The following is a 22403-nucleotide window of genomic DNA, read 5'->3' as shown; positions in this document are numbered from 1 at the left end:
TGCTTACTTTGAAAGAATTCTCAATTTGCCTCTAACTACAGGTAGTCCTCAATTTAAAACAATTCATTTAGTGACCGTTCAAAGTTACAACAGCACTGAAAAAGTGACTTATGAGTGTTTTTCACAGTTACAACTGTTGCAACGTCCCTGTCCTCATATGATCAAAATTCAGATGCTTGACAACTGACTCATATTTATGACGGTTGCCGTGTCCTGTGACCCTATGACCACTGTCTGAGACCTTTTGAAAAGCAAAGTCAATATTGGAGGCCAGATTCAATTAAAAACCAGGTTACTTACTTATTAACTGCGGTGATTCACTTAACAACTATGGCAAGAAAGGTCATAAATTGGGGGAAAAGTCACTTAACATATATCTCACTTAACAACAGAAATTATGGGCTCAATTGCAGTTGTAAGTCAAGAACTATCTGTACAAATACATTGAACTATGGATTTTCCTTGTAATTTAAGATAGCTTTCCATTTTGTAATGTGAGAGGGCATTCATAAAGTGACACGATTTAATCAACTTGTTTTGAAAAAGAAAGAAACTAGGAAAGGCAAAGCAAAATTGATGCCTAATTAGGGCTGTCACATACAATGAAATAAAGCTACTATTGTCACTACACAAGTTCAGTGTAGTAGTTAAGGGTTCAAGCCCCAACTTCGTCATAAAGTCAGCTGACTGACCTTGGACTAGTCAGCTTCCTTCAGCCCTAGGAAGAGACAAAGGCAAACTACTTCTGAAAAAACTTTGGCAAGAAAACTTAAGGGACTTGCACAGGCACTCTCTGAGGATCAGACATGATTGAATAGAAGAAAACAAAATTAATAATATGCCATTATTAGCCTGTCCATGTGAATAGCACAAAGCAGAAGGCAAAGGGGTATTTAGCTGTGGGTGACTTAGATTAGGGGTGTCAAACTGCTGGCCCATGGGCCAGTTGCATCATATGGAGGCCGCGCCCACCCCAGCTCCTGCAATGCAAAAAATGTCACGACACATCACGTGACGTGGCAAGTTTGACACCAGTGACTTAGATGAATGCATGGAATAAAAATCTAGGCTATTTTCTGTGGAATTTTGCTGAGTAGGCAGTTGAAATACTAAGGCTGTCTAGTATGAAAAGGTGTCACACAGTCAGTCTACATGTCTTCTAGGATGTGCAAATTATCTGGCCTTCTTGTTCCCTGGGGCTGCTTACAAATCATCTTCCTTTATTTTTCAACACTTAAATAAAAAAGTAACTGAGAGTGACAGTATGTCACAACTGTCTTAGAATCACAGACTTTGATCCAATGAGTCCAGTTTTCTTGCTCAGTACAGGCATCTAAATTGAAGCATTCTTAACTGTAACTGTCTAGTCTCTGCTTACACATACATCGTGAAGGAAAGGCCATTACCTGTCTAGGTAACTGGTCCTACTCTCAAAATGTTTTTACTTTGGGGAAGACATTTCCAATATTTGGACACAAATCTGCTGCCTTGTAACTTAGCTCCATTAACTAATAGAGATCATATTTTGACATAGTAGTAGGTAACATACTTTCAGGAATTCAGGACAGTTTGAATTGTGGTATAATGTTGCCTCTCAATCTTTTTTTTTAGGCTAATTGTGCAAACTTATTTCAGTTTCTTTTTGTAGGACTTAGTTTCCTGTCATCTTATCCTATTTAGTGCTCTTCTGTGAATTTGTTTGCCTAAATCCTTCTGAGATTATAGACTAGAAGAAGATTAAATAATACAGATATGTCTGAGAGTTGCAGTTTCAGACTGTATTCTTTATGTATCTTAAAATTGTTTTTGCTTTCTTTTTGGAATCATATTCTACTTCTGAATCATATTTATCATTTAATTCTCTATAAATGCAATCACTACAATTCCTTCTCACAGGTACCTTTGGCAAGCCAGTTATTCCCTGTAGGACTGGTCATCTCTTTGTTCTTATTAGAATACAAATCTTCAATTAAAATATCAACCTGAGAGGTCAGGAGGATATAGTAGCTATGACGTAGGTAATTATTCTTAATCACAGCACACTTGCCTTGTTTGGGATTCCTCCATTCTGCAAAACTTTGTCCCTGGTCTACATACTTCTATTTTTCCCTGATTACATCAGCATGCTTATCTTTATCTATAATATAAAAGTATAGATTTTTATTAGACAAGTTATCTGAACAGTATCAAATGTTGTATTAGTCTTTTTTATTCCAGTAGCCATTTGTTTCACAACAAGGCAGTTAGGTTATTATACTAACCATATAATGCATACTGTTTGTGTAACTATTAGAAAATGGATATACTGTAAGTTTGCAGTTCATTAAAAACAATAAGCAAGAAGAAAAATTAAGTCAACTAAAATAATTCTAACTTAAAGTTAGATTAATAGCTCCTCAGGATAAGTCATCACTATGACATTTGGTTGTATCAAGCTGGCATCATTTGACTGAAGGAATGCCTTTCACCTATCAGAGGTTTGTCAACAAATGGGAGGAGGCAATTTTCCATAATAGCTTCTTCAGATCTATACTACCTCCCTTGTTCTTCTGAAGAATCACCCAAATGCCAATCGCTTTGGGAGAGGTGAGGAGAAGTTGCTTTTCTCCTTTCTGAATCAATGAACATTCTTCTTGTGGAATTATGCCAGTACAATGGGGATTTCTGATTTCATAGAAATTGCAACTCTGTAGACTAGCCTTAGGGACGCGGTGGCTCAGTGGGTTAGGACACTGAGCTTATCGATCAGAAGGTTGGCAGTTTGGCAGGTCGAATCCTGAGTGCCACGTAACAGAGTGAGCGCTTGTTACTCGTCCCAGCTTCTGCCAATCTAGCATTTCAAAAGCACATAATAATGCAAGTAGAAAAATAGGGACCACTACGGTGGGAAGGTAACAGCATTCCGTGTGCCTTTGGTGTCTAGTCATGCAGGCCACATGACCATGGAGACATCCTTGGACAAGCTCTGGCTGTTCGGCTTTGAAACAGAGATGAGCACCGGCCCCTAGAGTTGGAAACGACTAGCACACATGTGCGGGGGAACCTTTACCTTTACCTAGACTAGCCTATGTACAGTTTTTTACTTTATTTAGGAAAAAGAAAGAATTAAAATGCATTTAACAGTTCTACATTTGTCAAGCCATATTTTTAAATGCATTTGTGGAAAAAGAAATTCTTCCACTAATGTCCAACAAAGAGTGATCCACACTGTGAAGAGACTGGAAATTTGTTTCCTGCAAAGAACAATTGTTTCTTGCTTAAAGAATAATATTAGACTTTGGGATTTTTTTAAATATAGGATTGTGATTGATTGTTATTCAGAAAATGAAAGACATTTGTTCTTTATTGCTCTAAATGCAGAAGCAATGGATTTGACTGCAGGGAAACATAGTAGTTTGTCATAAAATCTAGTCTCCATCAGAGAATGGGCACTCAGAAGAATAAGAAGAATAAGAAATTAAAAATCACAGGACTGCTGTCAAATGTAAAATATCCATATTTATTATATTCTTTAAACTATATTTTTGGTAATAAATATGAAAATAATTATTTTTGCTGCTTCCATCTATAGTTTTGAAAAAAGTACATGTTAAAAAGGATGTAGAAATTAGTTCTTTTTACCATAACACTGATAGACATGTACTTACATGTTGTCTAGGTTTTTTATTTTATAAAATGAGGTCATATTACATTTTTTTTCAAATTGCATATCTTTGCATGGTAGTTACAGGACTACTTTCAGGTTTATTTAATTGCGGCATTCAGGCTACCAAAGTAAGCTGTGGTCTGTGAAATAAAACTTTATGTTGTTTTATTAATATAGGTTCAAAATCAAATATTGAATTGGAGTAGTAATTAAAAAGCAATCAATGACTGAATAATATATGCAGGTTAATAAAATAAACAAAATTTAAGGTAATCAAACAAATGCACAAACAAACCTATATCAAGTTAGGCTAAAGGAAGAGAAGCCATTATTAGGCAAGGCAGCAAACAACAGGCCGTTATTCAGCACATTACACATTTACATTTTCACTTTCTGTTGAATTTGTTTATAGCTATATTGAGGGAAGACAATAATATAATCAGAAAGCAGAGGAACAGCAATACACAGATGCTATGCTTAAGTGCTGGAGGCAAAAGACCAGAGATATAATTTCCTGGAATCATTTTTTCTTACTATTTCAGTCATATGAATTTTCACTGTTAAAACTACCACTCTAAATTAGACTTGCTGAACTGAATCTGACTGATTTTCAATGGACTATAATTTTATTTTCAAAACCATTGGACCGATGACTCCTATGGTTCACTAAAGGAGTCCTTCTGAGAAAGCTGGCAAGAATTTCTCTTAAGTGCCACAGATTATACATTTTTTTACAGAAGGCAAATCCTGAAATTTCCTGGCATGTAGTTACTCAGATGTATGAAAGAAAAGTATCTTGTTTTAAAGCTGATATGAATTAAAAAGTAAACAAAGTGTAAAGAAATGAACTGGCAACAGATTAAATCAAAGTCTCATTGCATCTATGCCAGTGAATAATAACTATGGGAACTGCACCCAGTTCAGTCCCAATTCTTTCTATTTTAGGAACAGATATTTTGCCTTAACCAGACTTTTCAGTTTAAATTAATTGTGATTTTAAATGTTTCCACTGATGGTAGCTCATCAGGGATTAATGACTTAGTCAGTGATGGCAAACCTTTTAGAGACCGAGTGCCCAAACTGCAACTCAAAACCCATTTATTTATCACTGGGTGCTGGGTGGGTCTGGCTGACTGGGTGGGCATGGCTGCAGTGGTCACAGCCAACTGGGTGGGCATGGCCATGCTCGGTGTGGCCACCTTGATGATGCTTGTGGGGAGGGATGCCTGTGGAGGCTGGGCAGGGTTGGGGGAGATCCAGGGGATCTCTGGTGGGTGGGGTGGTGGGCAGGAGGTTTGTCCTGTGGGATGAGGCAAGGCAAGGCAGGGTGGGGGTACCAGTTGCCATGGGGCAAGGCAAGGTGAGGCAGGGGCTGGAGCAGTTGCTGCCTGACACCATTGCCCCCCACACACACAGGCCAGTGAGTGCATGGGGGCCGATGGTGTCCATCAGCAGCCACAGCCTGCTGGCTGTCCTGCATTATGGCAACCCCATCAGCATGAGCAGAAATGCCCCTGGGATGGCCAGAAAGGAGCCCTCCCCTGGTGCATGCCCTATCTACACAGTGGCTCTGAGGGGGGCGGCAGCTCCTGCTGCTCTTGCTGCTCTGAGCCCCTTGACCTGCCAACCACACAGGGAAGCAGGAGGCGGCAGTGGTGATCCCTGCATCACCAAGCCTGGCCAGCAGCAGATCTGGAAGTGAAGCTGTGCCAACCATCCTCACACTGGTGGGGGAAGTGGTAGGGGAAGGTGAGCTGTGGCTGCCTCATCGGGCTGCTAGCGAGCAGCCGAGGTGGCTCCAGACCCCTGGCTGCCCCTCCACCTCCTCCTGATTCCCTGCATGGTTGACTGGTTGAAGCCACCCCCATCAGAGCTGTCAAGTGGATGGGCCCACACCAGGCAAGGGCTTCCTTCCAGCTGTCCTGGGGCCATTTCTGTCCACACCAATGGGACTGCCATGATGCAGGACAGCCAGCAGGTTGTGGCTGCTGATGGACACTGTCAGCCCCCATGCACTCGCTGGCCTCTGTGTGGGGGGGATGATGGTGTTAGGCAGCAGATCCAGAAGCAAAGCTGTGCTGACCATCCTCATGCTGGTGGAGGCAGCGGTGGTAGGGGAAGGCAGGATCTGGCATACGCCCACCCTTTGCCGTTGCTGCCCCACATCGTCCTGCGTGCATCTCCAGGCCGTCCATCTGGGATGATGTGGGGTGGTAGCAGGGATGGGTGGACATGTGCCACAGCTCACCTTCCCCCACCGCTGCCCCACCATCATGAGGATGGTCAGCACAGCTTCGCTTCCAGATCTGCTGCCAGCCGGGCTTGGCAATGCAGGGATCACCGCCACTTCCTGTGCTCCTGTGTGGTTGGCCAGACAAGGGGCTCAGAGCAGCAAAAGGAGCAGCCGCCACCACCCCCATCAGAGCCACCGTGTAGACAGGGCCCGGACCAGGTCAGGGCTCCTTTCTGGCTGTCCCAGGGCTGTTTCTGTCCACGTTGATGGGGCTGCACTGTGGAAGGGAGATGGCAGTTCTGATTCCCTCCTGCTGGCCACCTCCCCAAACCCCTGCCCAGTGCCCTTTCTATGCAATCCTACGTGACCACAGTGTGGATGAGAGGCTTGGGTGGTGGGAGGGCGGCTTTCCTTCATGGAGATGTCTTGCCCCTCTTGCCCCCCCCCGTCAGACCCCCTCATCTTCCTCCAGCCGGGACCTGATGAACTACACCCTCCTGTCCCCACCCAGCTGACCCCACAAGCAGCCCAGCCCGACCAAGATGGAGGGAAGGTGAGGCAGAGAACCAGTTGTTAAATTATTTTAAATCCACCACTGGTCACTTCCAAAGGCTGCTCAGTCTCTCTCCCGCCAAAACTGCTCCTTTTATAGGTTCCCTCACCCCGCCCAGCTCTTGCATCTCTTCCCAGACTCCACATGTGTGGAGAGGGGGAGGAGAGGAGCCCGGCCCTGCGTCCCTCTATCTGTGGCAATGGTGCGCATGTCCATAGTGACAGCTCTGTGTGCTGCCTGTAGCACACGTGCCATAGGTTCACCTTAGGAAGTCAACTGTAAAGGAGAGCCTCATTTCTATTATAGGTTACAGTGTACAGGCATGAAGGCTTCCAAAGAAAAAATGAAACACAATGCTGAAATTCTATAAGTATTTCAAAATTTTAAGTTTTGCATCAGAATTGAGCTTGAAAATAAGGGTTTTGGTAAAGTGTTAGATGACTTTGGCATAGCACAGAGGTATACTGCCATGTAATTGAATGCAGCAATTACTGAAGCAATGATACCATTACCAAATTTTAATTTCTATTTTATTGCATAGAATCAGGAGACCAAAAGAAAGGATCTAAACTAAATAGGATGTAAAAAAAATCACAGTAAGGCCATCAGGATACAAGAATGTCTCACTGCCACCCAACAAACTCAGGATGCATTTCCAACTTAATTTTCTCTTTAAAAATCACCTGTCTAGGAACACATATGATGTTTGCATATATTAAAAAAAGGTTAAGCTTAAGAATAAAAGTGAATGAAGCTCATACTGTAGCTGGCAATTATTATTATTATTATTATTATTATTATTATTATTATTATTATTATTATTATTATTATTAATTTAATTTGTATACCGCCCTTCTCCCGAAGGACTCAGGGCAGTGAACAGGGCAATACATAATAAAAACAAGATACAAAAAATAAAAATTATTAAAAAGTAATTAAATAACAATGCCCGTAATAAATTAATACAAATTAAAAGTTAAGACCAATTTATAAAATCCAACCCCATCCCATCAGGCCAGGCCAGCTAGTTCAAAAAGATGGGTTTTAAGATCGCACCGGAAGGAGCGGAGATCAGGTGCCATCCGGAGCTCGACCGGAAGATGGTTCCATAGATCCAGCACGCCCACAGAGAACGCCCTCCCCCTAGGGGCCACCAGTCGGCATTCTTTGACCGGTGGCACCCTGAGGAGGCCCTCTCTGTGGGAGCATACTGGGCGGAGGGAAGTTGATGCCGGCCGCAGGTGCTCCCCAAGGTATTCCGGACCCATGCCATGTAGGGCTTTGTAGGTCATTACTAACACCTTGAACCTCACCCGGAAGACAACTGGAAGCCAATGCAGCTCGCGGAGCAAAGGTGTGACATGGGAGTGTCGGGAAACTCCCAACACAACTCTCGCGGCTGCATTCTGTACCAGTTGGAGCCTCCGAGTGGTCTTCAAGGGTAGCCCCATGTAGAGAGCGTTGCAGTAGTCAAGACGAGAGGTCACGAGCGCATGAGTGACCGTACGTAAGGCATCCCGGTCTAGATAGGGCCGCAACTGGCACACCAGGCGGACCTGGGCGAAGGCCCCCCTAGTCACAGCTACTATATGGTCTTCTAGGGAAAGCTGTGAATCTAGGAGGACTCCCAAGTTGTGAGCCCTATCTACAGGGGGTAATAACTCACCCCCCATAGAGAGGGGTGGGATATCCTGAATATCCCGAGATGCCGGTACGCACAGCCACTCAGTCTTGTCAGGGTTGAGTCGAAGCCTGTTCCTCCCCATCCAGACCCGGACCGCCTCCAGGCAACGGGACATCACGTCGAGGGCATCACTGGGGTGGTTTGGGGTTGAAATGAAAAGCTGGGTATCATCAGCATACTGATGATACCCAACTCCAAAGCCACGAATGATCTCACCCAGCGGTTTCATGTAGATGTTGAACAGGAGAGGCGAGAGGACCGACCCCTGAGGAACTCCACAAACGAGAGGCCTCGCGGTCGACCTCTGCCCCCCTGCCAACACCGACTGCGAGCATCCCTGGAGATAGGAGGAGAACCACTGAAGAACCGTGCCTCCCACTCCCAATCCCCTGATTATTACACATATGTTATAAATGGCCATATAGTCAAAGTTGTATAATATAATATAATATGGAATTCAGACTTCTTGTATGGTAGCAATAGCCACAATCATAATGAGGTTACCCATAAACAAGTTACATTTCTAGATTCAGTCTTGGATGGAATCCCAAGCATCCATAATTCTGATGGATACAGTTTCTCCCACTAGTCAAAGGAATTCTTAATCAGAAAAGGTAACTCTTATTTCAGTTCAGGTTCCATTTGATATCTTTATCAAAGGAAGATATGTCTATTTATAAACAAGATTTCAAGAAGTTTCAAATATGTGTGTTTGTAGAATTTGTTTTCTGTATAGAAAGAACAATAATTATATGAGTAAATATATAACCTCTTTTTCTTGATCACTGCAGAGAATCATTAAAAAAATCAGTTACCAAGATTTTAATTATTTGTCAGTTGCTGTATCTAATTTTCCACCCCCATAAATGCATTTCAGCTGACAAAAAATAGAATGGCAAAATAACTTGCTTGCCAAGATAAAAACATGAGTTAATGCAAGAAGACATAATCACTGTGAGAAATAAAATATTTCTGATTAGTATAGTGTCAAGTAAATTTGTTTTTTACTGTTGAAACCTAAACAAGAACTACCACTTAAGACAGGGCTTTTTAAAAATGTTTATTCCAAACAGTTTTAATATGCTTATTTTTCTTGAAGAAGAAATAAGGTCCAGATCTTTAGTGTCAGAGTGGAAGTTATTAATAAAAGTTGACATTTTACTGATAGCCATTGTATACGATAAGGTATGCAAGCTTACTTTGAATAAAATACTTTATCAGAGAAAACCATTTGGAAAAGATTGAAAAATACATATATTCTGAGGGTTCCCTCTAATTTAAAATTTTTTAAAATGATGCTAGAGATCAAATATTATGTAAATATGGCTAGTTTTTTAATTTAAAAAACAACAATATTTCATTAAAGCAGATTTTATTTTGTTTGAGATTGTAATTTCTCCGAAAACATTCAACCTGTCTTCTCTGCAATTATCATAATAACTGTCAAAATAGTATTAGCAGTGTTAAGAAACCTGTTTTCCTAGGAAAATAAAGTTAATATTTTAAAGTTGTAAGTCTATTCATATTTTATCCATGTAATGCAAACATGTTTATATTTATATAGAAGTAAATTCCATTAAAGGAATTTTTCAGAAAGCTGAAAAATTACTCCAATTTCACTATTTATTTTAATTATATTTTTAAAAAGTACTGTATATATTATCCATTGCCATTGGTGGCTTCATACAGCTACTAGGTTTCATAAACAATACAAATTATTAAAACCTAACTAAAACTGAAAGGCCTTCTAAACAGTAAGGGATATCAGCAACAAATTGTTTAGGCAGAATTAGTTGCTAATGTTAAATATATACATAGTATATATAAGGTATTTATTTCCATTTCTGCAAGGGTAACATGGATTGTACAAGTATGAATGGCCCTGAAAATAACCAAATTGATTGACTGACTGCACTTTAATACTACCCTAATCAAGAATCAACTCTGGCAATTTAGTATCAAATAAAACCATAAAGCATGACTCCGTAATCAGAAAGAAGACCCATCACTATTTTTCCTTAGTGCTTTCAATGGTATGGACTTGTGCCATAATTGCTCAAACTGCCTTCCTTCCAATGTCATCTCTTGCAGTTGTTCCATTAACCATGGAGCATCAGAAGTTCTGATGTGAGGAATGAGGTTCTTATCAAACTCCTGGGAGTATTGGTTGTTCCATCTCTTCAGCAAATCATTACTATTTGTCAACTAGATTTGGGGGGGGGGGGAAGAGTATTCTCCTGCTACTCACAGCTATTCATCAAACAATGATTCAGTCACATCAATTTTATTTGATGCCTAGATATATTGCTCTTACCTCTTCAGGCCAAACAAACTTATAAAGAATATGATCTATCTCAAAGATAGATGCAAAAGGATCTAGCTAGATGCCATGGTAGCCATGGAGATTGCGAAATTCGGTGAAAACAGCTTCAATCTAAGTATTGAAATACCAGCCCCTAGTTCTTGACTTCTAAAATGTTGAAGTCAGTTAAGCCATGGATCAGTGCAGTCAGAATAAAAACATAATCCTTGCTTTTAACTTGCAATTCAAAACACGATGCATTCCTTTGAAAATAGCATAATTTTACACACTATCTGGTTGTGAAGCTCACATGGTTTTGTTTAATAAAAAATAGCAGACTTGTCTTCAGGGACAGGCATTTATTGCCAAGAAGACTTCCATTTCTCCAAACTTACAGAACGTGTCCTGTTAAGCTGAAGTAGAAGGAAAGCTGGTAAAACTCCACAATTAATTTTCCTTCTCTTGTCATTTTACACAATATGACTATTATCAGAAACATACTTATTAGGAAGAAGCATCATTGAGTACAATGGAACATTTCTGAATATACTTAGGTAAGATTTCCAGATTTATATCACAGAAGAGTCTTTTGTCAAATTAAATGCCAGCATGGATGTGCTTTCTGCAACATGAAAGTTTATGCTTCAATCATTTTTTTTCTTTAACAATTCATAGTAAATGATACCAGCAGAAACCAAATTTCATTATAGATAAGTAAGTGGCAAGACAGAAAGTACAATAGCACAGGTTAGCTTACTATGTTCTATTGATTTTAATAAAATCAGATATCTAAAGTTTACTGTATAGCTAGTCTTTCTAGTAAAGCCAAAATTATTTGCATGAGATTTCCTTTATCTCTGCTATTAGTAAGAGTAATTCAGAAAGCTACCACCCAACGTTTCCACTGAAAGGAAATTTAGACATGCAGCATTCTGACTTTAGGTGACTTTATGGAATTGCTAGAGACCCTTTGAAAAAGAAGAATCCAAACCTGCTGCAGGAATATAGGAAGGACATATTGGTAGCTAGCATATATTGCACTCCTCCCTCCAACTCTCATTTATGAATACTTGAATATAAGACTTATATGTTTGCACACATGGCAGAATAACATATTAGATAGACTCTGGTACAAAGACTATGAAGTGGTTTTAGAGCTTAATCTGTGGATCCAAAATAGCTTATTCTAATACCCCAATATATTTAATTGTACTTGTTCAGGAGTAGGATCCATTCTTGTTTTTCTATAGGAATTTTCTTTACACTATTAAAAATACCCTATTTTTTTTCAAAGATATTTATCTCTTTTGACCTTTCAAAAATCAGCCAAACTTCCTTTTTAATTGCTACTTCTTAGACTGATACATAATTTCTCAATAAAACTTGTGCAAAGAGCTCACTCTTGACTTGTCAAGTGTTTTCCACCATATGACCATGCAGGACCTACAGCTATTTTCAAGATGGTGTGTTAAGTTATATACAGAGGTTGACATTCCTCTCTCCAAACTGCAGCACAATTTTATTTCAGCTAATCTTTCTGAAAATAGCAACTCCATTGCCTCCTAAAATCAACTGCAGTCAAACTGAATTTGGCATGATTTATTATAGGCATCTTTAAATTTGTATGCCAATTTTACCAGTTCCTGTGTAAGATCAAGTCTGAGCATTTGCATAATCATCTATTTGATTAATAATCATACCATTGTCTCTTGCTACATGATCTATATGACCTATCCAAAAAACTATGACTGAAGTAGTCAATGATGCTGGACAACAAGAATTATTCAATTTTAGAATACATCTGGTGTTCCACTAATCCAACTTTAGTGATTTTTTTCAGGTTAGTTTGAATTCTAGCTTCAAATTGAACACAACTGACATTTATGACATTTATTCCCCTAGTGCAAAGAAAGATGAATGAAAGGAAAACTAAATATTTTATCTCTCTATCTAAGTTACTACAAGTGCCTTCCAAGAATTAATCCACATATTGGAGTAGGAAAATAGGACAATAGGCAAGAACTGGACATTTTGCAACTTCAAATTTTAGTGGACTGGAAGAGTAATTGATGTTGGAACTCATTGTAGGAAACACATATTGTTTTAAAATGTAAATTTAATAAAGAAAAGCCTGATGATTATAAAAAGCTCTTGTCTTTTAAATAATGCCCAGAAAGCCACAGTTGGGTTCATAAAATTTGGTTATCACATGGTTTAAATAGAATTTCAGGATCCTGAATGTGTTATAATTCTCATGGAATAAAGATGAAAGCATAATAAAACAAATATTTAACAGAGATAACTTTTTTGTATGTCTATCCAAATCAGTTCTTGACAGAGGATCCTTTAAATTACTGGTGCATTTTCCTTTTGTAGGCAGAGTATTTTAAGAGAAGGGAAGTTGCTCTTGGCATATTTTCCTGAGGCTAAGAATGAACTGGCTAGAGTGTGTTATAATGAGGCATATCATTGTGTAAATCAGCAAATTTATACTCCTTGCTGAATGTCAAATAATGCCTTTAAAGCAGTTGTAGAATGCCTGGTCTTTAGAGATATACATTGCTCAAAGTGTCAATACTAGCTAGAAAGCCAGGAACCACATTAAGGACTTTCTCTTGAATGTATAAAAAATCCTCAATGTAAAGCAGATCATAGCCTGTAGAAAGATTACAGGTAGGCCTCAACATGCCTGGTAGAGATCCCATATGTTCTTTCTCCCAATATATTAAATTATTCTCTCCTTAACATCTATGCTTCCCATCAACCGCTTCTTCTAATATCTAAATGTATTTTCTTCTCCTGTGAGTTCATTTCTAAGACTAATATGCTGACATTCACCATTCCAGGAAGAAAAGAAATAGGCATGAAAGAAAGTCAATTCAACCACCATTTAATCCCACTGTCCCCAAAGTTGTCAACAGACTAATGGGAAGGATTCAAGCAAATATAAGTTCGTGGGAATATGGATATTAATAGTATTATTCCAATTATTATCTTTATCATTCTGATTATTACCATTACCATAATAATTGATATCATTTTGATTAGTGCCCTCATTGTCACCATTTGTATATTTGTCTTATATACTGTAATACTGTAATCATTATTATTCTGAGTATGATTGATATTCCCTTTAAAGTACTTCTATGCTTCCCACAGGTCTGAAATTGTAGTTCTTGTGTTATGTTGAAAGAAAGGAAAGGCAAATAACTTTTAATTGGAATATTTTACTTTTATTCTTAGAAAATAAACTTTGTGGCTTATTTAATTTGGAGAGATTTTAATGTTTGGCTCAAACCACACACTGTATATGCAATGTGTAAAAGTTGTCACTCCCACTCAGCCAGTATTTTAATAAAGCAGATTCCCTATGTTTCCTATACTCAGCTAAGAGTTTTCTTAGACTTCGTTTTGAATTCTTCCTATCCCACTTTTCTATGTATTACTCTTCTAGCTCAGAAATATTCTTAAGTCTTCTTGCATGCACTCCAGGTTTGAGATCACAACACAATATTTAAGTCTGGGATCTATTGTTGTTGTTGTTGTTTTGCTATAAATACCTGCTGTAGAGAGTAACAAAGTTGACCTTGATGAAAATATGCATGAACCATTACTAAGATGAAAGAGACTGGTACATTTTTACAGTAAGTATAGAGCAATGAGATAATATTTGGGAGTGGTTCAGGCAGAAACCTCCTCAATTCACTAACATATAAAAAGAGCATAGCATAAAGTTGCAAGATTCTGTTATTATAGACTGTTTCCATAAAAATCATTTTAACCATCCTTTGAAATTTATTTTGAGGTTTGGTAAACCAAGTGGGGCTGACAACTTCATATTTGATGTAAGATATACATTTCTGATCAACTGGCATCAATTTTTGTATTTCAGACTTTATAGATTTTTTAATTTGCTTTGGTATTTTAGGACATTGCCTCTTGGTTCCTCATATGAATAGGTCCTAAGCCAGTTAAAGTTTTAAACTGGCACCTAAAACTGGGTTTCATAAGCAATTGCATACAGCAGATATCTTTCAAAACAGACACTCTTACACTGATTACAAGCTGATAGAAATTCTGGATACTTTTCGAAAGTAACCCCACATAAAGCACATTGCAGTTGTAAGACAGTATGTAACCAAAGCACATAAAATTGTCAGTAGCACCAGAAAATTGAAGGAGAATCACTATTGGCACACTAAACAACAGTCATAATTGTGCAAATGTATTCATTATTATAAAAAGGGACGCGGTGGCTCAGTGGGTTAGGACGCTGAGCTTGTCGATCGGAAGGTCGGCAGTTTGGCGGGTCGAATCCCGAGTGCCGCGTAGCAGAGTGAGCGCCTGTTACTCGTCCCAGCTTCTGCCCACCTAGCAGTTCGAAAGCACGTAAAAATGCAAGTAGACAAATAGGGACCACTACGGTGGGAAGGTAACAGCGTTCCGTGCGCCTTTGGTGTCTAGTCATGCCGGCCACATGACCACGGAGACGTCCTCGGACAAGCGCTGGCTCTTCGGCTATGAAACGGAGATGAGCACCGGCCCCTAGAGTCGGAAACGACTAGCACGCATGTGCAGGGGAACCTTTACCTTTACCTTATTCATTATTATAGCTGTTGCCATGGGACAAATGGGAATTCAAGAGCATCCCCAAACTGTAAACATGGTTTTTGTTAACAAGTGCATCTCCACACTGCGCAATTTTCATCTTAGTTCCCAAGCCATGTACATCTTTAATAGCAGCAGTTGTTTTGAATCTGATCTATTAACAACCATATAATTATTATAATTTAAATTTGCAAAAAGGTATTGTGTTTATCTTTTCATTATATAGAGTTTGTGTCAGCTTCCTGTTACTTAGGGATTCCTGGAAATTTGACCAGACACCTAAAACTTTGGTTATAACTTTAAATTAGAATTGAATTTGAATTTGAATTTATTAAATTTATATGCTGCCCTTCTCCCTAAGGACTCAGGGTGGCTCATAACAATAAAAAGTTAAAAACATAAAATACAAAATTTTTAAAAAGAATTAAACCATAAATGTAATAAATACATAACAATTAACCCAATAAAACCAAATTTAAAACTATAGTCAGTCCAGGCCCGATTGTTGGAAGATCCATGTCTTCAGATCACGGCGGAAGGACCGAAGGTCAGGGGCCATCCGCAGCTCCGGAGGCAACTCATTCCAGAGGGTCGGCATGCCCACAGAGAAGGCTCTCCCCCTGGGGGTCGTCAGTCAGAAGAAGATAGAAACAAAAGTTCTGTATGTTGGCCCCAACCTTATTGAAAAGCAATGAAGACCTGGTTTTACTTCAGCTAGTTGGGTCAGGATGTTAATGGAACTAGCATGGTGTGATTGAGGAAAACACGTTTTATTGAGGGGGGGAAATGTTCAGTGTTGTTTTAAATGGTTTGTTTGTTGTTTACTTTATATTGTGGTTTCTCCTTCACTGCCTAGAGTTCCTTCTGATAGATGAGTAGCTACCTAGGTTTGTTTAATAAATAAATAAAATATCAAGGAAAGTTGTATATGAAAATATTTATTTTACTTTGTACAAGTAAAAATATATGAAAACCTAGTCTGAAATTGGAGAGTGAACATAAAACTAATCTAAAAATACATTCCCAAAAGCTTTGCTGTATTTGAGTTTCTATGTTGGTTATACTTTGCAGAATTGTGGTGTGAAAAATCTTGCTGAGAACTGTACAATAGTTCCATTAGTTTCTGCTATAGTCCAGTAATGTTATGTCTCTGTCTGAACAAAAAAGACATTTTTGGCTTGACCATCTATCTACACATGAATTTCGTGCACTCAGATAATACTTTGATGAGATTATCCTATGAAATATTGTTTTGGCAACACTGAAGATTGACAAGGCTGAGCAATCTTGGACTGTAATAGGCTTCAGAACGATATCAGGCTGTCATGAGATTCTGTCCATAAAAAAGCCACTATCGCCATCAGTCCAAAAAGATTTTTAAATGAAATTTAACAATTTTGCAGAATAATAAACTGTGTTATTAAACTGTATTTTAATATTTAGTACTATGGAAAACAATTGCATCCTACCTATTTACATATAGTAGCTGTCACTTAGGATGTCAGTCTTGATGTTTGAATAACAGGCTCAGAAGGAACCTAATTTACTTGATCTACTTAATCAGTCAAAGGGCTGTTCTAGAAACTATTTGTAGCTTCCTAGATGGATTTAGTAGGTCATCAAGTGAGATATAATGCTGGCTAGATAGGCTGGATCTGATCTAACAAAACTATTCCCATGTTTTCACATTGTCAAGAAATCACCGTGACAAATTGTCCCATTCCAATCATAGTGACTGACAGGTAGAAAACAATTGAATATCCTTCTTCCTGTAGCTGTCAAATGACCATGTCTTTAATGCTAACTAATTTTAATTAAAATTAAAAAATGCTTTGGAAAGCTTTTATCATTATTGCTATCAGGAGAGAGAGAGAGAGAGAGAGAGAGAGAGAGAGAGAGAGAGAGAGAGAGAGAGAGAGAGAGAGAGAGAGAGAGAGAGAGAGAGAGAGAGAGAATGTAAGTAATTATGGGGGAGGTAAAAGTTCAGTCTTGTTAACCTTTATTATATTCTGGATCAATCAATGCAATAGAAGTGACATCCACTTTGTCTTAATATGTGTACTATAATATGGATGATCCACTGATTATTCTTGTCAAATGAGTTTTAGCATTATATTTCCCCCAATACTTTTAGAATTTGATGACAGCACCTGCCAACTTTGGCTGATCTCATAAATTATGCTGGGACTTCCCTGGATTCTACTTGGATGGGAGACTTCTTGGGAATTCTAGGGCTATACTGGATAGTTGATTAACCATCCTGGAAGAAAATATTAGCAAGCCTCTTCCAAGAAAATGGCATAAAAACAGTAACCAGAAAGCAAACTTCATTTGAAGACATTTCAGGATATTAATTCAGAATAAGATTGTTGTTTTTGTTGTTGTTAGTTGCAAAAATCCCAAAGTCATGGACAGAGGAGAATATTGTTCTGATCCCAAAAGACAATATAGATCATACATCAATTAAAAATTACAGAGCAATATCTCTACTTAACTCTGATTATATGATATTCACAGCAATTATAGTTGAGCGATTAAAAAGTTTTTTAAATGACTTTATACACATGAATTAGAATGGGTTCCTAGCAAAAAGACAAACTAAACATAATATTAGGATAATATTAGATACTCTAGAATACTATGAAATACATAATGGACAACAAATGGCGTTATTATTTCTTGACGCTCAGAAGACTTTCGACAACATTAAATGGTCATTTATATGACAACTCAGGTATATGGAGATGGGCAAAAAATTTACAAATATAATAAGGGCAATATACTCTAACCAGGAAGCCAAAATAATAATAAATGGGGAAGTAACCAGGAAATTTGAAATACAAAAAGGAACATGACAAGGATGCCCTCTATCCCCATTACTATTTATATTGACACTAGAGATCCTAATGAGGAAATTAGAAATGAACTGCAAATTAAAGGATTAGAAATTAAAAAAAAACATTTAAACTTCAAGCATTCACAGACGATTTGTTTTTTATTATGGAGGAAGCACAACAATCGGGACCGAAACTGTTGGAAGAATTAGATAAATATGGAGAAGTCGCTGGGCTGAAAATAAATAAGGATAAAACTAAAATGATTGTTAAAAACATGACGAATAAACAGAAAGAAAACTTGGCTAGGATTATGGACATACAAATAGTTAAGAATATAAAATATCTAGGAATTACTATTACGGCGAAATGCACCTCAATTAAAGAAGATAATTACGACAAAATAGTGAAAGAAATAAAAGAAGACCTGGAAAGATGGGGAAACCTGAGCCTTTCATTGTTAGGGAGAATTGCTGTCATAAAAATGAATGTATTACCTAAAACCCTATTCCTCTTCCAAAATATTCCTATACAACTAGATAAAAAAATTTTCGGGAACCTGAACAAATTGACACTAAATTTTATATGGCAAGAGAAAAAACTGAGGATTAAAATGAAACTCTTACAGGATGTTAAAGAAAATGGGGGGTTTGGACTACCAGACCGGGAATCTTATTACCATGCGGCGGCGCTAACCTGGATTAGAGGGTGGATAATTTTAAGGAATAAAAGACTATTAATATTAGAAGGTCATGATTTGCAATTAGGTTGGCACACATTCCTATGAAATGACAAACAAGGGCCACACCAACATTTCCGACGCCATTGAATTAGACAAGTGCTACTCAAAATTTGGAATAAAATTAGAAAACAAAATTATATTGAAGTACCAGTCTGGTTATCCAGCTTACCCAAATTTGTTTAATATAGAGAACTGTTGTTGTTGTTAGTTGCGAAGTCGTGTCCGACCCATCGTGACCCTATGGACAACGTTCCTCCAGGCTTTCCTGTCCTCTACCATCTTCTGGAGTCCATTTAAGCTCACGCCTACTGCTTCAGTGACTCCATCCAGCCACCTCATTCTCTGTCGTCCCCTTCTTCTATTGCCCTCAATCTTTCCCAGCATTAGGCTCTTCTCCAATGAGGCTTTCCTTCTCATTAGATGGCCAAAGTATTAGAGTTTCAACTTCAGGATCTGGCCTTCTAAAGAGTAGTCAGGGTTGTTCTCCTCTAGGACTGACCGGTTTGATCGCCTTGCAGCACCATAGTTCAAAGGCCTCAATTCTTTGGCGCTCAGCCTTTCTTATGGTCCAACTTTCACTGCCATACATTGCAACTGGGAAGACCATAGCCTTGAGTATATGCACTTTTGTTGCCAGGGTGATGTCTCTGCTTTTTAGTGTGCTGTCTAGATTTGCCATGGCTTTCCTCCCCAGGAGCAAACGTCTTTTAATTTCTTGGCTGCAGTCCACGTCTGCGGTGATCTAGGAGCCCAGGAAAATAAAATCTGTCACTACCTCCAATTCTTCCCCATCTGTTTGCCAGGAATTGAGAGGGCTGGATGCCATGATCTTGGTTTTCTTAATGTTAAGTTTCAAAGAATAAGATTATCTAGCATGAAAAGCTTGAAAAATATATTTGATATTTTTTAAATGACATTTTATTATATATTCTGCTAATTATTGTCAATTCAGAAGAAAGAAAGATCTACCAGCGCTGAATCACCACTAATAAGAAACTAACGTGGATTTCATTGCAAGATACAATAACATGTATGACTAAATGGTGCAAATATAATTTAGACAATTCATACGAGGTGACATTTTACACAGGCTCAAAACATTCACTATTTGCTAATTGCAACTAGCAGGTTATTCGAATGCTGATGTTTTTAATTAGACTTTATACACCAAGCAATTTCTTTAGATTAAAAATAAATGGTTTACTCCTTCTAAAGATAGACACTGTCCTCTAGTGGAGGAAAAAAGTCATAAGAGAGCTTGAAAAACAAGTCTTCACTAATTACAGAAACCCTGACATCAGTAATCGACACTGGCTATCTGATGCTATTCTTTCATTGCATTTAACTACAGAACAAGGATGGTTCCAATTCCCCCTCTTTCATTTTAAACAGCCTTTTATCCAAATCCAATTTATTAAAAAGCAAAAGCGTGTCTTCATTTTTGAAGTCTCATTTTATATAATGATTTTGATTTCTCCCCAAATAATGCAGCTAAGGGTGTGTGGGAGGGGAAGAGTTTGATCACATTGATAAGTTATCAATCACCTATTTCACCTCCAATGTAAGTAAAGAGTGACTTTATGTAAAAAATAATAATATGGAAAAGTTGCATTTATTATCCATCAGTTCTCTGTGTATTACATGGGGCAATGTTATCTGGAAAAGAGAAGAAAACCATTAGCAGCAAAGTGGCTAGACTCAGTCATAGTGAGGGCAATATTTATTTATTCATTAAATGTATTTGCTGCCCATCTCATTTCAAAGCAACTTTGGATTGGCTCACAGTATACAAACATTAAAATCATCAGAAATAAATATTTCTAACCCAATAAAATGGTAATACAATCAAGAGCCTTGGTGGAGCAGTGGGCTAATGCCTCCTTAAGTAACACCAGCTGCCTGCAATTAGTGCAGGTTCGCATCCCACCAGGCTCAAGGTTGACTCAGCCTTCCATCCTTACGAGGTAGGTAAAATGAGGACCCAGATTGTTGGGGGCAATAAGCTGACTTTGTAATAATGCAGCTTGGTGTGTGTGTGAAAGCCCTAATAAGCAGGCATATACATAGAAGAAGGCTACTGCTAAGCTTGTAAGCCGCCCTGAGTCTTCGGAGAAGGGCGGGATATAAATGGAATTAAAATAAATAAAAATAAATAAAAATAAGGTAAAATTATTGTCACAAGATGGGGAAAGAGGAGCCAGATGCATGTGGGGGGGAGGTGGGATTAGCTCTTAATCAACCACCTCCAATATGATACTCCCATATTGGGGCTCCAAGCCATCTGGGAGAGCCAGATCTTGAGGCTCTTGCAGAAGGTCAGAGCCGATCTCACCACAGGGGCCAAGATATTCCTAAGGACAGAGAAGATACTTCTCCTGGACCCCACCAGCCTAAATTTAGTGACTGACAGGTTCCACAGTATGCCCCCTCTGCCAGCGTGGGGGGGCAAGCCAATCACATTGTGATGAGACAGTTCCTCAAGTAACTGGGACCCATCAAATGCAGGGCTTCAAAGGTGATAAGCAACATCTTGAATTGCACCTGGAAGCAAACAGGCAATGAGTGCAGCACGCATAGCAGTGGTGTAACATGGGCCACTATAAGAGTCCTGAGAACTGACCACGCTGCTGCAGTCTATATCAGCTCTAGCTCCTGAATGCTCTTCAAGCCCCATGTAGAGTTCATTGCAGTAGTCCAAACGTGAGATGGCTAGGGCTTGAGTTATTGAGTTATTGACTCCTGATCCAGGAACTGGTGCACAAAATGAAGTTGTGCAAAGGCTTTCCTAGCTGCAATCGCCACCTGCTGTTATTGCAATGATGCAATAAGTACACCATTGGAAAATCTGAAAGGTTAGAAATAGGTGTCGTGAATAAAATCTATGTGAGCGCTCAGAATAAAAACAACAACTTGGTGGCACATAATCTATCTATTCTCTCAGTTTTGGAGGTGTATGGTTTGCTCTGTTTTCTGCCTGCTGGTATGTCTGATAGTGATCCCTGTTTATCTGAGTGTTGGCTACTGAAGAGAATGTTCTAGTCTCTTTTTTTCCTCCTAAGTTTTTTTCTTGTATCAAGAGGAAAGGAAGAGCAATAGTCTAGCATCCTTATATATTTTTGTCAAGTCCAATATTCCCTCCTTGAAGCTCTTGTTTGAATAAAAATGGATGACAATGCTTACTTTAGCAAAGTGTGAATAAGAATTGCAATGGCAAATGAACCAGAGCACTTACCTTCATCTCTACTATCTCAGAGTAACAGTAAAATTATCGGGCAGGTTTACCAGTTTATAGTAACAGCTTCTTTTCTTGCTGCTTTAAAGGGGATAGAGTACTTATCTCCTGATCAAGTCCAATATTGTTTTTTTTAAAAAAAACATTGTTTATAATATGAAATCCATAATTTCCTACTCTAAATTGATTTGTTGTGTTTGAAACTTTGCAGACTAGTCTTCCACACAAAACCAATACCTACTCAATTTGTACTAAGTTTACTTCCTATAGTAAATACGCATGGGACACAATCTGAAAAATCTAAGTACCTCAGTTTTCTGTGAGTACATTTATGATTATAAGGTACAGAAGTGTAAAGGGATAAAATTAGAAGGGACACTTGGGATACTGATTTGCCTGCCCATCTGGTACAGTAATACAGTTAACACATCACTGACCAGCACCTTCATGATGTTAAGAAAGAGAAATAAAGATTTGCAAAACTATGCAATCTATACATTCAATATTAGATCCATCCTTGGACTTAGAAGATAACAGGTTATGAACAAAACATACAAAGCTCCTGTTCT

At 38.5% G+C, this 22403-nt stretch overlaps 1 protein-coding gene and 1 long non-coding RNA gene across 2 annotated transcripts in view; one reads left to right on the top strand and one right to left on the bottom strand.

Annotated features, from left to right (window-relative positions):
* LOC308667712 overlaps positions 1-20747 on the bottom strand; it is a 171444-nt gene extending 150697 nt beyond the window's left edge. The window contains exon 1 of the long non-coding RNA XR_014026350.1: positions 20666-20747. This is a non-coding gene — a long non-coding RNA (uncharacterized lncRNA). The remainder of the gene's footprint in view (positions 1-20665) is intronic.
* IL1RAPL1 (interleukin 1 receptor accessory protein like 1) overlaps positions 1-22403 on the top strand; it is a 741179-nt gene that overhangs the window by 661423 nt on the left and 57353 nt on the right. The gene's annotated exons all lie outside the window — the stretch shown is intronic.

The sequence above is a fragment of the Vipera berus genome, assembly GCF_964194415.1.
Source record: "Vipera berus genome assembly, chromosome: 4".
Classification (NCBI taxonomy): domain Eukaryota; kingdom Metazoa; phylum Chordata; class Lepidosauria; order Squamata; family Viperidae; genus Vipera; species Vipera berus.
This window is presented reverse-complemented; position numbering and strand designations above follow the sequence as displayed.